This window comes from Leguminivora glycinivorella, chromosome 22 (assembly GCF_023078275.1).
Source record: "Leguminivora glycinivorella isolate SPB_JAAS2020 chromosome 22, LegGlyc_1.1, whole genome shotgun sequence".
In the NCBI taxonomy this organism is placed as follows: domain Eukaryota; kingdom Metazoa; phylum Arthropoda; class Insecta; order Lepidoptera; family Tortricidae; genus Leguminivora; species Leguminivora glycinivorella.
The window spans coordinates 6,399,779-6,414,784 of record NC_062992.1 but is presented as its reverse complement, the minus strand read 5'-3'; the positions used below and the strand labels follow the sequence as shown (position 1 = coordinate 6,414,784).

General features: G+C 38.2%; 1 protein-coding gene and 3 long non-coding RNA genes across 4 annotated transcripts in view; 2 read left to right on the top strand and 2 right to left on the bottom strand.

The window, feature by feature from the left end:
• Positions 1-15,006, bottom strand: part of LOC125237913 (focal adhesion kinase 1) — a 109,472-nt gene that overhangs the window by 54,520 nt on the left and 39,946 nt on the right.
• Positions 1,400-2,440, top strand: LOC125237917. The gene is made up of 2 exons (XR_007178389.1): positions 1,400-1,603; positions 1,693-2,440. It is a non-coding gene; the product is annotated as an uncharacterized LOC125237917 (long non-coding RNA).
• On the bottom strand, positions 1,771-3,098 carry LOC125237916. Its single transcript, XR_007178388.1, has 3 exons — positions 2,835-3,098; positions 2,537-2,725; positions 1,771-2,378 (listed from the first exon to the last, which is right to left on the bottom strand). It is a non-coding gene; the product is annotated as an uncharacterized LOC125237916 (long non-coding RNA).
• On the top strand, positions 7,851-14,188 carry LOC125237915. Its single transcript, XR_007178387.1, has 4 exons — positions 7,851-8,003; positions 8,249-8,450; positions 8,913-9,019; positions 13,901-14,188. It is a non-coding gene; the product is annotated as an uncharacterized LOC125237915 (long non-coding RNA).

Here is a 15,006-nt window from a genome sequence, read left to right as displayed (position 1 = left end):
CGGTCGTTTTACGACGGACGTCCGCGTAGTATGTTCCTAGCTTAAATCTAAACCGCTCCCTGAAGTTAACACATAAATCCAGTGCGGATCGCTCCGCGCGGTCGGTCCGCGTGACGTAAAACCAGCCTAATCCGAGGGTGAAGCTAGGAACATACTACGTGGACGTCCGTCGTAAATCGACCGCGGACGGGAATCTGGACAATGAAATTACACATAACCGTGCAAACTATCGGTCGACGGACGTGGACGTGGCCTTGAGCGCATGGACGTCCGATCGAAATCTGGCTCGCTGGATGTTTTGTTCCGGGCACACTGATCGGTCGCGGTCGCGGTCGATTTACGACGGACGTCCGCGTAGTATGTTCCTAGCTTGACGCTGTAGGTACGAGTATAACGACGTTAGTGCGTTTTCACATTATCCGATCCGATATCGGATGTATTGAACCGCTATTCCATTCATTACTGGCGACATCTTGGATTTTTTCCATTAAAATCCTTCCGACATCCGATATTCGGATCGGATAATGTGAAAACGGCCTTACGTGTGCTCCCTGGCAGGCATTAAGTATAGTCGAGCGGTAAACGATGATGTTTTTTATCATTTATCGCGCGACCATACTTGCCTCCCCACCGTAGCGGCGTGTACATCAGTGGGGTTCGGGCCAAGCCACGTACAGACCACATAATATTATATATTATATTGTGGAACTGGTAAAGCTAGGAACATATTATGGGTCTCGACCGCGGACGCGATCTGGATAAAGCTAGGAACATACTACGCGGACGTCCGTCGTAAATCGACCGCGACCGCGACCGATCAGTGTGCACGGAACAAAACATCCAGCGATCCAGGTTTCGATCGGACGTCCATGCGCTCAAGGCCACGTCCACGTCCGTCGACCGATAGTTTGCACGGTGAGGTGTATATTCACTGTCCAGATCCCCGTCCGCGGTCGATTTACGACGGACGTCCGCGTAGTATGTTCCTAGCTTCAGTGTATATTCATGAAGCTAGGAACACACTACGCGGACGTCCGTCGTAAATCGACCGCGACCGCGACCGATCAGTGTGCACGGTCACCAAAACATCCAGCGAGCCAGATTTCGATCGGACGTCCATGCGCTCAAGGCCATGTCCACGTCCGTCGACCGATAGTTTGCACGGTTAAAGCTAGGAACACACTACGCGGACGTCCGTCGTAAATCGACCGCGACCGCGACCGATCAGTGTGCACGGAACAAAACATCCAGCGAGCCAGATTTCGATCGGACGTCCATGCGCTCAAGGCCACGTCCACGTCCGTCGACCGATAGTTTGCACGGCTATGTGTAATTTCATTGTCCAGATTCCCGTCCGCGGTCGATTTACGACGGACGTCCGCGTAGTATGTTCCTAGCTTTAGTGTATATTCATTGTCCAGTCCAGATCCCCGTCCGCGGTCGATTTACGACGGACGTCCGCATAGTATGTTCCTAGATTGAATTGTGCAAACTATCGGTTGTCGGTCGTGCACGTGCGATCGCGGACGTCAGCGCAATATATTCCTAGCTTCATTGTGTGATGGCGTTCCCTTAGGGCCACTTGTACCACCCGCTTGTCAAGGTTAGTGGACTGTCAAATTCCATATAAAATGGTGGGTTAAGGTTAACCTCGGATTTTCGGTGGTGCAAGTGACCCTTACTGTCATTTAGGTTCAGGTTCCCAATAGTCGGCACTCTTATAAGATGGTGAAGTGTAATGTTCAGGCCTGGCTAATCAGAATAACAACAGTGTTTCCAATAGGATTTATTAAGACAACACAGAGCTATACACAAGTTTAGAAAAATAGTCTTTATGTATTAATGTGGTCTAGTAACACTAATGCCATAGGTGAGTGGTATATCTTGTACACTGTCTTTGCTTACACTGAACTGCACTTTCACTATTTGACGCGATGGTAGCGGGTGTACCAAAGACAGTATTATAGTTGAGATTTTATTTGTTGAATTTATTTAGTCTTCACATTAACAACTCTTTCTCTAAGGCCCACATGCCCTCTCCTGTTCTTCGATGGCCCATTGTTGGTTTTTATTTGCATATTATTCTTCCCATAATCACAGGACACGGCAAGGAAGTGAAGAAGTGGCAGCATGGGCACACATTGGGCAGACACAATAACGTCTCTGACAAAGACCACTGCAGGCTAGCATGCACCGGGCCCAGGATTGAGTGGCGTGAAGAACACTGGTAAAGAATGGCCTCATTCGTCATGTCCCTCAGCCACAAGGATACAACAAAGAAGAAGAGAATTATTCTTCTAAAATTTACTTCTGCAGCTCATTAATTTCCATTTTCGACTCTGCTACTTTTTCAACCGGCCGCTTTCATTTTGGTTTACCTATAACAAAGTAATGTTTTAGAATAGTACTGCATAAAAACAATAAAAAAATTGTTCACAAATTTTTCTAAGTCCTTTTGCTATACTCTGACCGTGTATAATAATACATTTATTGAGAAACAAATGTCAGTGTTTATCATATAAAAAAATGCCCTCACCATGATTTGAACCTGAAGCCTTAATTAAGCACAGGGTCACTACACTGCCGAGACATGTCATATTAACAAATAACAACCGCTACATAAAGCAGGGTATTTTCTTGTTCTCAATGAGGCCGGCTGCCTTAAGACCATATTGTCACAGTCTTAACATGCTTCCCTCAAATCCTCAATCATCCTGTGAATCCACTGCAAAATAAAAGAGGTAGTTTGATTAACAATATTATATTAATTAAACCTGAAGTTTGGCAATATGCGTACAATTCATACTAGAAGAAAGAATATGTTTCATACGTACATAAGGTATTCTTTGGAGGACAAACAGGTGTTTTTTTTTTAGCTTAAGAATAGTGAAAACACCAATTATGTATAATAATATAAATTGTAAATAATGTCAAAGAAAAGATTCTGACATTATTTCAGTGTTGCCAGGTCCAATTTGAATAAAATCAGAAGACACGTCCTAAAAATCAGGAGACATAAATAATTCGTCACTACTTTAAAAAAAACTCATATCTTCGTCTATCAATGAAAAGAAAATTGTAGTAAGTATGTATGGAATGCATATAGACTTACTGCGTTTTAACTTTGAGGAACAGCGTGAGATACGAAATTTTTAAAAGTAGTGATGAATTGGCTCGAAAGTCATAGATTGATAAAGCCTGAGAGCTTGACCAGAAATATAATATGAGAACTATTCTTCATACTAAACTGCAATGTCACCCCATACATCAGAATAAACAGCGCCCTCTTGACAATAATAGTCATATATTTCTGGTCAGGCTTTAGTATTATTATTCGATAACTTTATTTTCACAATTATTTGCAACATTTACATTAATAAAATTATTTAAAGAAAATTATGGCCAAGCAAATACTGTCGTTTAAAAAAGGCGCCTAATTCAAATTTTCTATGGCACAATAAACCTTCGCCCATGTTTCAAATTTGGCGCTTATTTTAGTATTTCGTAGTCAACTAGGAATCCTTATAGTTTCGCCATATTTGTCTGTCTGTGTGTCCATCCGCCCGTCCGTCCTGGACTGGAAACCGCTGAAATTTGCTTTTGCTGAGATGCAAAAATAAAAAGTGGAAAAAATACATAATAATATAATATAATAAGTTTTATTAGGGTTCGGTTGCAATCTGTCATTTTTACCAGTAAAAGATGAGGGTCTAAATAGCCATGAAAAAATAATGCCATGACATGAGGTGGGGTCCGTAGCCGTACCCTTCCATTCGATCTTGAAAGTCATTTTTTTTAGTTTTTCGTAAATAACTCGTAAACGGTGGCCCACAACAAAAAAATATGTTGAACAAAAAATATCTACATAAAATTTCCTACAAGAAAGGTTGTGTACGTTTTTTGGATAGGATCAATATATAAATGGATAATTTAGTAAGAAAGTTTTTTTTAACACTTTCGCTACCAAGAACCCGACTGTCGGGCACACCGCTCGTAGAAGCGTAGCCGATTACATGGGTTTCCCCGTATGTAGCGAAAATGTCGTAGCGCCGCGTAGAGCCCGGTTTCGAAAGTGTTTCGATTACATGCTCCGTTTTTCGTCAATACCTCGTAAACGGTGGCCCACAGCAAAAAAATATGTTAAACAGATAATATCTACATAAAATTTCCTATAAGAAATGTTATATAGGTTTTTACGCTAGGATAATTTTTTTAGTTGGAAAGTATTTTTAAATAGATTACATGGGCCGTTTTTTGTTGATAACTCAAAAACGGTGGCTCACAGCCAAAAATAATGTTACACAGAATTAATCTACATAATATTAAAAAAGTTTATGTAGATTAATTCTGTATAACATTATTCTTGGCAGTGAGGACCCTGGGAAATTTTTGACGCCGCCATTTTTTTTTTTAAATGGCCGACTTTTCGTAGAGTGCTCAAATTTTGGTCGTTGAATCTCTAAGCGGCCTTGATTCGAATGAAATTAAAAAAAAATTAAAAATGCTACGAGTGTGAGAAAATTGGCCACTTTTATTTTGTATGGCAACTTTTAAACCGTAAGAGATAGCCGGGGGTGCTCGACCAAATGTCATACAGGTCTCGGAAGAAAAAAGTTGCATTAAAAAAAATCAAAATGGCCGACCTTTTTTTTTAATAATTTCAAAATGGTCCTAGTGCGCTGAGATTTGGCACACGGGTGGAAGGTTGCCTCAAAATTTATATTCAAAAAGAAAATCTTGAAAAATTCAAAATGGCGGCCTTTGAGGGCCAATTGAAATTTGTATGGAGGTTTTTCTTTTAATTACCACAGCTCCGTAACGGTACAAAGAAGTGAAAAGTGCTCAAACAAATGTTATACAGTCACCTCAGGTCCACTAAATAGCATTTTTAAAAAATCAAAATGGCTGACTTTTTTTTTTTGAAAAATTTCAAAATGGTCCGAGCGCACTGAAATTTGGCAGACGCGTGTACAGTCGCCCAAAGATTAGTATACAAAAACAAAATTTTGAAAAATTCAAAATGGCGGCCTTTGAAGACCGATTGAAATTTGTATGGAGGTTTTTTTAATCCCCATAGCTCCGTAACGGTAGGAAAAAGGTTAAAAGTACTTAAACTAATGTTGTATGTAGTTATCTGAGGTCCATCGAATAGCATTTAAAAAATTTCAAAATGGCCGACTTTGAATTGTTATTTTTTTATCTTCGGTCCGAGCGCGCTAAAATTTTTCACGTGGTAAGAACGGGGTCCAAAAATAGGAATGAGAAAAAATTTTTTTGGAAAAATCAAATGCCCTCGGGCCCCGCGCACCTTTAAAAAACTAGTCCATTTATATATTGATCGTATCGAAAAAACGTACATAACCTTTCTTGTAGGAAATTTTATATAGATATTTTCTGTTTAACATATTTTTTTGCTATGGGCCACCGTTTACGAGTTATTTACGAAAAACTAAAAAATTGACTTTCAAGATCGAATGGCAGGGTACGTCATGGCACCCACCCACCCACCTCATGTCATGGCATTATTTTTTCATGGCTATTTAGACCCTCATGTTTTACTGGTAAAAATGACAGATTGCCTCAAGAACCTTCTTTGGATTTTTTTTTACCACTTTGCACGGTTCTGGCACGGTGAAGAACCCGGCCAAATTATCTGGCATGAACACTATGCGACTTCTGAGGAACTCTACTTTCACTTTTTAATAATTCCAGGTTGCCTCAAACACCTTTTTTGGGCCCAAAAAATTAAATCTTTAAAAATTCATAGCTCGATAAAGCCCCACTCCCCAGCTGCCAGACTTGCAGACCTGATGTGGGTTATGATTAGAGAAGCATCTGAGCACCTTTCCAGGTTGCCTCAAGGACCTGCTCAAAAATCCTGCCAGCTCTTGGACCAAAACGCAAACTGTGGGATGTTTTATCTTTATTTATTGATTAGCTATACTTTAGTTAGACATTGTTAAACAGACCCTAAATATTTTTAACGTCGTCAAAAGATTTTAACAGTGTATTTCTGACCACTTTTAGAGACTATATTGTCATGTACCTACTTATACTTTTTTGGACATCGCCTAGCTTCAGAGTTACTATCAATTGAAAAAAAATCTAATTGTTACTCAGTAAAAAAGATCTTTTTAAGGGAGTTGATGCCACTATGGAGATTAGTTTCACTGAAGTTTCACTATCCTCATTGATAAATGTCAAAAAGTGAAAAGTAAAATCTTTCAAGAATTATGTTTTTAGAAAAAAAGTTAAAACTCGTTTCAAGAATCATGTTTTTAGAAAAAAAAAAGTTAAAACTCGTTTCATGAAAAACATTTACTTTTTACATGGAAATACATTCAGAAACTAAATTCATGTAATATTTTTTGTTTGATTTACACAAAAAAGGGATGGTTAAATATATTTCGGCCTATTCACTCCCACAGTGTATAAAAGAGATTTAGGATATACTCTGTCTCAGTTACCTTACCATCCTACTCAAAAAGCTAAAACATTGGGGGATTCGGTGTTCGGTGGGTTGTATTGGATTGGCTTGCTAGCTTACTGGGCGCACACAAATGGGATCACCGATCCTAAAAACCGACCAAGAGCGTGTCGGGTCGGGTCACGCTCAGTATTGGGTTCCGTAGTTTCCCGTATTTTTTTTTCAAAACCTGTTCTACCTATCAAGTTCAAAATAATTTTACTAGGAAGACTTTATAAAGTTCTACTTTTGTGATTTTTTTTTCATATTTTTTTAAGTTGTGGCTCAAAAGTTAGAGGGGGCGGGGGCACATTTATTTTTTATTTTTTGAGCCATTACTTCCGAAAATATTAACAATATCAAAAAAAATATATTTTTGTAAACCCCTATTAATTTTTAAATACCTATCGAACAATATACTTATCACACGTTAGGATTGAAATGAAAAAAATAATCACTCCCCAGTTTACATGTAGGGGGGGTATTCTAATATATATTATATTTTTTTCACTTTTAATTTTACCACATTGTCGGCGTGATTGATATACATATTGGTACCACATTTCAGATCTCTAGTGATAACGTCTCACTGAGATTATCCGCGGGTGGGCGGACGGACGGACAGACATGGCGAAATTATAAGGGTTCCTAGTTGACTACAGAACCCTAAAAATTTTGTGATTACAAATGTTAATCACACTCGCAGTTAGCCAAGATACAGGCTCAGCCGAGTTTGGTCACTGGCGGATATAAATAAATAAATATTATATAGGACATTCTCTCTGTTTTGTCTCATTTGTTTTTGTTAATAAACATTTTCAGTACAGATCGTCTTTTTTTACGCACTGCGAGAAGCGAATTATATTATGCTGGGTCGAAACTTCGAAGCACGATTTTGTACTGAAAAACGTCATAAGTATAGTATATTCAAACTTGCATTATCATTTAATACATTATAATTATTTTATTTGAGATGCTGTTATACTTTTATTCCGTGTTGAAAATAAATCACAATAAATATTAAAAGATAAACATTAAAACATACAAAATAATATTTGTCAGTTATTTCTAAATCCTTCATTGATCATTTCACGTAAATTAATATTTTCTTCTTTGAATACCTACACTTATAAATTATATGCCAGAGACTAATTACTAAGGGGGGTTTCTTATTAAATACAACTTATATGTATATACCCGTCCTAGCGAAATCACGATATGCATTTTCGCCACTGACGGTGACGGAACTAAATAATATTATTATGAAAGTTACGGGCTCTGAATATTATAAATATAATTTTCCCTCTGTTTCTGAGAACGGTTTTAGAGTTGGCAACCCCGGACCGCGACGCGCCGCGAGCGACTGAAGGACTTGTATCCATGGTCAGGAAATAAATTAAAAAAAAAAAGCCGCGACGCCTGGAGCGTGACGGCGGACGCCAATGCAATGCCGCCATCTTCTATCGTGTCGTGCGTGCCTGTGTGAACTTGAAAATAAATCCGCTAGCTGAAGCTAGCTGACCGGATCGGAAAAATGGTGAGATTTGCTATTTAATTACCCATTTACAGCCTATGTGGCAGTTAACTATTCGATAGCTTATTGAGTTTATTGTGGTAGCGTTCCCACTTAAGCGTTGCGTGTCTCGGGGCGCGCACTGAGGCGGCGTGAATCCCCAAGATATCATATTACAGAAAAAAGGCTCGCCACCGGACGACCGACATGGCGCATTACGCGATTTATTTTAAACATTCTAATTCAATATAATTTTTCACTGTCTTCAGGTTCAGGGTTCTTTTTGTTGCCCCATGCCCCATCATCTGCCGCCATCCTGGACAAGTCGGCGATCAACAACAGGACAGGACCCGGCCTGCGAGCAATGGCCAGTGAAGTCTATCCCAGTGCCACGTCATCAAGTCATCACGCATTCGTCGTCGGACTCGTCGGGTGCAAATGACGCGGCGGATCTTTCTCAAGCTTAGAAAGGTAGTTGCGCATTTATACGTCTATTTTGATTCCCTTTTCGACTGTCAAATTCCATATGAAATGGTGGGTTAGCCTCGGGTTAACCCTCCATTTTCGGTGGTGCAAGTGACCCTTAGGTATGTAGTCAGTTGTGATTGCTTGATATTACAACTTGACAATAAAAAGCCGTCGAGAGTACAATATTTGTATCTTGTCTACAACATTTATATTTGTATTTTATTGTGTACCAAGTATAAAAACGTCATGTAAATAGTCCAACATGACCCTTTGATAGTCCGAGCTCAGCTTAATTAACCTAAGAGATGTGTAGCGTTTGCGTAGCATTTGATATTTGGGTGCATTTAATTGCAAATTATTTGTGTGTGTTCATAAATATTCCTGGGTTTTCTCATTAACTGTTTCTGCACCTCCCTCCCTGTTATTTGCACTTGCTTTATATAGCCCACGTACCGGACATTTCAGATGGTTGTGGCCCAGCGCCCCGCTACTTCGTGCCAGGCCATTCTCCAACTGCAGATCCATGTGTCAACGCGACAGTGCACTCACCTTGTTTGGCCCGATGGAATTTGGTTAGCTTGCACATTTTACCTTTCTCTTCATTTATTTATTTCTGTATTTTTATTCAGTAATACAAAATGTCGGACAATGACAGTAGTGATAACGAGAGCAAGGAGATTGACGAAGCAAAACTTAAATAGAAATTGCCTTTAAAAATAATCTGCCATATTTTTAAACCCAATTTCTATTTAAGAAGTCTCATTGAAATTTATAATGACCATATGAGTTGACCTTGATGTCAGTCGACACGTTTTCATTTAATTTCCATATCAGCAAATCATTCAAATTCGTTTTGAGAGTTTTTAAAAAGAAGCTGATTTGACTAGAAGGAAAGTAGCCTATAATAAGAATGTATTGATAAATAATCATCTCAATCTCACATCATTTTTAAGGTGCTGTAGTCAACTAGGAACCCTTATAGTTTCGCCATGTCTGTCTGTCCGTCCGTCCGTCCGCGGATAATCTCAGTAACCGTTAGCACTAGAAAGCTGAAATTTGGTACCAATATGTATATCAATTACGCCGACAAAGTGGTAAAATAAAAAGTGGAAAAAAAGTGTTTTGTTAGGGTACATGTAAAAGTGGGGACAGATTTTTTTTTCATTCCAACCCCAACGTGTGATATATTGTTGGATAAGTATTTAAAAATCAATACGGGCTTACTAAAATCGTTTTTTGATAATATTAATATTTTCGGAAATAATCGCTCCTACAGGAAAAAAAAGACTCTCTAACTCTAACTTTTGAACCATATGTTTAAAAAAAAAAACCGGCCAAGAGCGTGTCGGGCCACGCTCAGTGTAGGGTTCCGTAGTTTTTCGTATTTTTCTCAAAAACTTCTGAACCTATCAACTTAAAAAAATATGAAAAAAAAATAACAAAAGTAGAACTTTATAAAGACTATATAGGGGGTGCCCTAATAAAGCATTTTTTTCCATTTTTTATTTTTGCACTTTGTTGGCGTGATTGATATACATATTGGTACCAAATTTCAGCTTTCTAGTGCTTACGGTTACTGAGATTATCCGCGGACGGACGGACGGACGGACAGACAGACATGGCGAAACTATAAGGGTTCCTAGTTGACTACGGAACCCTAAAAACCGGCCAAGAGCGTGTCGGGCCACGCTCAGTGTAGGGTTCCGTAGTTTTCCGTATTTTTCTCAAAAACTACTGAACCTATCAAGTTCAAAATTTCATGTTTTTTAACCATATGGTTCAAAAGTTAGAGGGGGGGGAAGCACTTTTTTTCCTTCAGGAGCGATTATTTCCGAAAATATCAATATTATCAAAAAACGATCTTAGTAAACCCTTACTAATTTTTAAATACCTATCCAACAATACACCGTGTTTCACTTAACACTAAAAACCTGAAAACAGTTTGTTCAGAATCGAGAGTAGAATCGATTGAGCTATATCTTGATGGGGGTAATATTTTTATTTAAATTAGTATTATTAATTATTTTTTACGTGCCCATTCTATTGTACTCGTAATACAACATTGTGTATATCGCATTGCTAAGAGGTTGTTTACCTTTTTTCAGTATTTAGGGGTATTAATACTGGCTGGTTACTTGGACGATTTTTTTTCCGCTACTAGTTTGACGTTGTTTGTCAGTTTAATCTTAATGTTTATCATAAGTCATAACAAATTGAACTCGTACCTAATTACAACCTTGTCATTTTGAATATTGAGTTTATTTGCTTACTGCGATTACCTGTCCAATTTGAAGTTTACTGTGACAAAGCTTTAAAGTGTTTTACAGTGACATCTTAGCTGTCTATTGGTAAACCTTATGTCGTTGCAGTAACGTACACAAATAAATAGTGTTATGGTTTATGATGGTAGTTAGCAATTACTTTATTGAGTGTAGAGCTAAAAGTCAAGTAGAGCTGTACAGAAAATTAAAAATTCAATAAAAAAAAAAGTAACGATCAGATTAAAAGATGAATACTCTAGATGAGTTTAAAAAAATAAAAATCAGTTGGGGTGTCTGAGGTTTTGAGTGATACCGGAAACACCGTGTATATCACACGTTGGGGTTGGTTTGAAAAAAAAATATCAGCCCCCACTTTACATGTAGGGGGGTTACCCTAAAAAAACATTTTTTTCCATTTTTTATTCTTGCACTTTGTCGGCGTGATTGATATACATATTGGTACCAAATTTCAGCTTTCTAGTGCTAACGGTTACTGAGATTATCCGCGGACGGACGGACAGACAGACATGGCGAAACTACGACTACGGAACCCTAATATAAAAAAAAAATACTAAAGTAGATCTTTATAAAGACTTTCTAGGAAAATTTGTTTTGAACTTGATAGGTTCAGTAGTTTTTGAGAAAAATACGGAAAACTACGGCCGGAAAGCGTGGCCCGACACGCTGTTGGCCGGTTTTTTTTAAACTTTACTCTTAATAACAAATCTCGTAAGTCAATTAAATTTATTGAAGACCATGTTTCAACAAATTTGAGAGTCTTGAAATACGCTTAGGGAGCGCACTGACATGTGGGTCACTCTTATAATATATATAGTTGTCCAAAAACTGGACAGTGTAACTAACTAGCATTAAGTGGGAAGTCTACTTTCCTTTTAGTCAATTCAGCGTGTGCTATTCTGCGGCGCGGCGGCGATGCCTTCATAATGAACTTCAACTAACTATGGTAAAATGATGTACGTAATTACGTATAACGTACAATATGTACGTATGATGTTTATGACTGCACCTATAGGGGGAAACGAAATAATGGGCTTTGATTGTATCGGTACTCATAGATAGAATCTACATTATCTACTTTTTTCTTATGGAAATTGACGTACAAATGCCTTTTATTATGTACGTATTGAAAAAATCATTACAACTTAGTAAATTTATGTACTTTCAGTAATTCCGCATTCCACCTGAACCTTATGAGCAGGGAGCGTACTTTTCGTGCCGATTACATCAATTTGACGTCACGCTCCATATAGGATGATCACAAATTGTATCATTGTTAATTATTAATCATTAGTCATCAATATCATTTTAAGTTATGAATTTATTTGCATGGTAATGAATGCAAGAAGGATGGTGTGCTTTACGTTAGAGAGAAATTCTCTTTTCTACGTATTTATTGTAATGTGTTGTTAACAATACTATTTAAATTTATTTATAAAAACAAATCAAATAATTTTATTCACGTTTCACATTTCAAGTAGGTATTATTTATGCCACATGTAAATGGACTACTGTATTTGAAGTAATTTGTATATGATTAAAATAATTGACGACTAATGATTAATAATTTACAATAAAACTATTTGGGATCACCCAATTTGGAGCGTGATGTCAGATTAATGTCATCGGCATGAAAAGTACGCTCCCTGCTTATGAGCTATTATGTCAGGAGGTGTACAGGTAAGTGAGACGGAGATATGTCCCTTCCACGCTCAAAGCCCATTATTTCGTTGCCCCCTATACTGGCCTCCTAAAGCCGAAAAGCGCTATCTCAAACGGAAATCCACAGCTAACTTATAAAGTACTAGCTTTTGCCCGCTGCTTCGCTCGCGTTAGAAAGAGACAGAAAGTAGCCTATGTCACTCTCCATCCCTTCAACTATATCCACTTAAAAAATCAATCACCACGTCAAATCGTCAACTCGTTCACGTCAATTCGTTCGAATTCGTTGCTCCGTTTTGCCGTGAAAGACGGACAAACAAACAGACACACACACTTTCCCATTTATAATATTAGTATGGATCTATAACTGACAGTTCCATTTCCAAAATCATTTGGTTTTGAGATAGCGCCACTCGGCTTAGCGGGGCAGTATAGGTACAGTCATAAACATAATATGTACATTTAGTTGCATTTCATTATTAGGCTTGGGACTTTTGGATGCTCGCTATGGTTCTGGCATCCGCAGAGTCGCCATTAGGCTTGTGCCGTTTCGTTCGTTGATCGGAGCGCTCCGATCTCGTTCAGTCGCCCCCACGAACTAGTTCGCTCTTTTAGGTCTTTTGCTCATTTAGTTCAGCCAGACCAGCGACCGTTGCGGTCGGAAAGATCAGAACGAATGGGACCGAGTAGTGTCAAAATGATACGAATAGTCTACAGATAGTAACATTCCGGGCCGAAAGGTTGTAAGTAACCGAAGTTTAATATGAAAACTTGACTTTTTTGTTGCTCTGCTCTCACTCTCGGTCGGCGCAGTCAGACATTCGTTCTCGATCCAAACCGCTCGTGTTCGCCGATCCTGTACTGAACTAAATGAGCAAAGACCGATTCTCAGAGCACGGAAAGATTCAGTTCATTTCGGTCATTCGCCTCCGCAGAGTAGCACACAAATCAGCTTCTTTTTAAGTTTGCTAATTATGGAAATAGTAGGAATTCGTGTTTAGTGACGTCACGGTCAACTCTTTTAGCATGGTGCATTGGGGTAATTTCGAAGCACAGAAATGCTCGGGTAATTTCGAAAGGGGAATATTGATATGATGATGGAAATAATGGTGATTTTTCTGTGACTTTCGAAATTACCCTAATGCACGCTATCAGACATATTCAATAGAAATTTGATTTAAAAATAACTTTTGCGAATGTGTTTCTTATAATTATCGAATGCTTCATTTGTAATTTTGTATGGTATAAAATATTTTAAGTACAGGAAAATTCCATGTACAAAACCACAATTGCAAAGTCTCCTCTTGAAGACTTATCAGTTTCTAAGAAATCGTGCAGACGTATTGGAGACTGTGCAGGATGCGAGCTCCAAAAGCGCTCAGGCAAATAATAATAATAATCAATAAAGTTAAATCATACAAAATATCATAAATCCTTCATCTCATCAGCGGCAAACTCATGTTTCACGTGTACAATCAGAATTATAGATTTAATGAATTTAATTTTTTGCAGGTATGTCACCTGAGGCGAGGAGTAGGTGCGTGTGCGAACGGCCTTAGTGACGCATCTTCAGCGCGACGGGTGTATTCTCAAATATGAGAAGGAGCTCGGGTCCTGCGGGCTCTTAACCGTCGTAGTATTCACGCAGTGTTTTAAAATAGTGTTTGTGTGTATTATGATAACATATGTTCAATTCAAATGTCTAACACTACATAAGTATACATATCATTTTTCATTAGTATGGTGCTGTTTTTGCGGTCTGAAGAAAAAACTTCAAATAAAATAATTATGTTGTCTGTATATCCATGTTTTTGTTTTACAATCAATAATTTTTGTGTGAGGTAGTTTTTAAGTTTGACTTTTTCGTTTCTAGTTATTTTGATCATACATAATCATTAAAATTATGCTGGGAAGTATCTGTAAAAGCTGCGCACGGATCCGAACCTGTCGAGCATACTCGCGCGCGAGCCTTTGGCTGTCGGCTTTTGGAGAGAATCTAGCTTGTTTCAATCGAATCGCGATCGAATCAAGCGAGATCTCTTTGAACCGGCAGCTGGCAGCCGCACGAGGCTCGCTCAGGCTCACGCAGATTGCAGAGCACCTTGCGTGCAGTTATATTTGCGACGTCCTACCAACCACAAAAATCACGTTCCCTGAAATATCCCTATGAAATATTGTGTGAACGGTTCACGAGTGACTTGCACAAAACGTGCATCTAGTAAATTGCAGCAATATTATTATTTCACTAAACGAATAAACTGCCAGTGATTCGTTGACACAACATACCAAATATAACCATAGCAGAAGTTTCAAATGAAACATTATGAGAGCTACTTTTAGGTACATTACAAGTGTAACTTGCAAGGAACTTCACAAGAGTTATTAAAGCAATGTTACATTAGTAAATTATTAAAAGGTATCTGTGAAAAGTTAATACAATATAAAACTTTAAACTTATTGGTGTATTGTAAATGTAACATTGCCGTAATGAATAGCGTGTAAGTTACGTACAAGTTGCATAATGTGCTATTGTTGCAATGTACAAAAATGAAACTTGCAAGGAACTTCACAATAGTTATTTAAAGCAATGTTACATTTGTAACTTATTAAAAGGTATC